We start from the raw sequence: 2172 nt of genomic DNA, 5'->3' as shown, positions 1-2172 counted from the left end.
GCACTAGTCTAGACTTCACGTAATGTATGCGTGCGCTCTGTAGGGATGTTTTGAATGGTTTTTGCAAAATACTCGATAATGTCAAATTGCACATCGTTAAAACAAAAATTACGATATTATCGCAGACAATATATATAGCACACCCCTAGATGGAAGTGATGTACACTGTAAAAAATGACCGTGAATTTAACGGTAAAAGACTGTAGGTAGAGAAATTGTGATGTGTTCTTTGCTACAAACTTGCACTTGCAGTGGAGCTAGCCTGAGGGCATTATGCATCTAAAATAAATTTTGATGTATGAAGCAATGATTAAAAACTTTGTCTAACATGATGTGTGAACATGTGAATAATAATAATAATAAAAAAACATGAGAATAAAAACCAGCAAGAAACATACTTTACAATACATTTATATTGTAAAGAATTTGTGCTAAAAAAAAACACACAAAAAAAAAACTTTTTTTTTTCCTGGTATGTTTTAGGACTGCACTAATATTTAAATTGCAAATGTTTCTCTTAAACGTGTTGGAAATAGCTTTGGTAAACAACATTAACTTTGGTAAATTTTCAAACATTTTAGTACCTGGTATGTTTTAGGACTGCACTAATATTTAAATTGCAAATGTTTCTCTTAAACGTTTTGGAAATAGCTTTGGTAAACAACATTAACTTTGGTAAATTTTCAAACATTTTAGTGCAAAACTAAAATTCTGTTCCACCCACAATCCGGGAAACTCATGAATTGTCATGCATGCTCCGCCCACTGAAACCGAGCATCTCGAAACACTGGGCTGCAGCGGTACATACTTGAGGATCAAAGCGAAAGTAAAATGCATCGGCCTAAGCTGTCATTTTATGAACACAGAAACATCTTAACACTTAGTTTTCTTAATTTAGATTTTCTGGATGCAACATCATTTAGATGAAATATGACGGCTGTCCATACATTTCTACGCAGGTGAGTACAGAACTGCGGTAAAGTTGTTTTCATATTGGATATTCGTTAGACATTCACTCTCTGATGAGTCATTGCAAAATAGTGGTGGTTCATATTGTATCTCGTTCAGATCGTGCACCAAGCATACTTTTAAAAAAGTAATTATGATATTATTCAATAATGCAATTGTTTTAAGCATGAAAGATGAAAAACTCTAGCTAAACGGCGAGCTCAACGAGTGTCTCAAAAGTGCAAATCGCACTAATATCCATAAGTTTATACATTATCCCAGTTCTGTAATAAACCTACTGTATAAAACGTGTAATGATCACGATGGTTAATATATTAAGTTAGATTAAGGTTTAATTTTTTTTACTTTCATATGATTTATATCCCTGTTATAATGTAGTCTACAAAATAAACTGAATGCTGGCATTAAATAAATCGTACAACTCTTTGGTCATCTGTCCCAACGATGTCGCACCAGTTGTAGTATCTTCACACACACCTGACACAAATCATACATGACTTGGATTTTAGAAATATGATTTTGTGTATTTTTGGTGAATTTTTGAAATATTCAAATAGCCTATGTATATAACTTCCTGAATATGTGACCTGATGACGTCACACCACTTGTAATATTTCTACACAATCCTGACAGTGACACACATCATACATGACTTGGATTTTGGATTTTTTTTTTCATGAATTATTGAAATATTAAAATGACCTCATGTTGCCACACTCACTGTATTATATTCACAAACACATTGTACATTAATCTGTTTTTGGAATATATCTTAGTTGATTTAGACAATTATTTGAATTATTGAAAACTTTTTTACTAATGTGACTCATGTGAAATTATTTTGAAATTGAAAGTGGATGTGGCAACGTGACGTCACATGACCAGGAAATTTAATAGGTTAAAACAGGTTTCAATATTTAAAAAAAATATATACAATCAACAAAGATATATTCCCCCAAACAGATGAATGTACAATGTGTGAAAGATGTGTATGAATATAATACAGTGGGTGTGGCAACATGAGGTCACATGGAAGTTATATATTTTAATATTTCAAAAATTCATGAAAAATACACAAAATCATATTTCCAAAATACAAGTTGTGCATGATGCGTATGATGTGTGTGAAGATATTACAACTGGTGTGACATCATCAGGTCACATGACCAGGAAGTTATATGCATTTGAATATTTAAAAAAATT

The 2172-nt window shown here is 31.9% G+C and overlaps 1 long non-coding RNA gene across 1 annotated transcript in view; it reads left to right on the top strand.

Annotated features, from left to right (window-relative positions):
• The first annotated feature begins 852 nt into the window (after positions 1-852).
• The window catches only part of LOC107697288 (uncharacterized), a 6564-nt gene continuing 5244 nt past the window's right edge, over positions 853-2172 (top strand). Inside the window, exon 1 of the long non-coding RNA XR_001635182.1 lies at positions 853-959. This is a non-coding gene — a long non-coding RNA (uncharacterized LOC107697288). The remainder of the gene's footprint in view (positions 960-2172) is intronic.

Source organism: Sinocyclocheilus anshuiensis, unplaced genomic scaffold (assembly GCF_001515605.1).
Source record: "Sinocyclocheilus anshuiensis isolate Anshui unplaced genomic scaffold, SAMN03320099.WGS_v1.1 scaffold979, whole genome shotgun sequence".
Lineage (NCBI taxonomy): Eukaryota > Metazoa > Chordata > Actinopteri > Cypriniformes > Cyprinidae > Sinocyclocheilus > Sinocyclocheilus anshuiensis.
The sequence above is the reverse complement of the archived record's forward strand: the minus strand, read 5'-3'. Positions and strand labels throughout refer to the sequence as shown.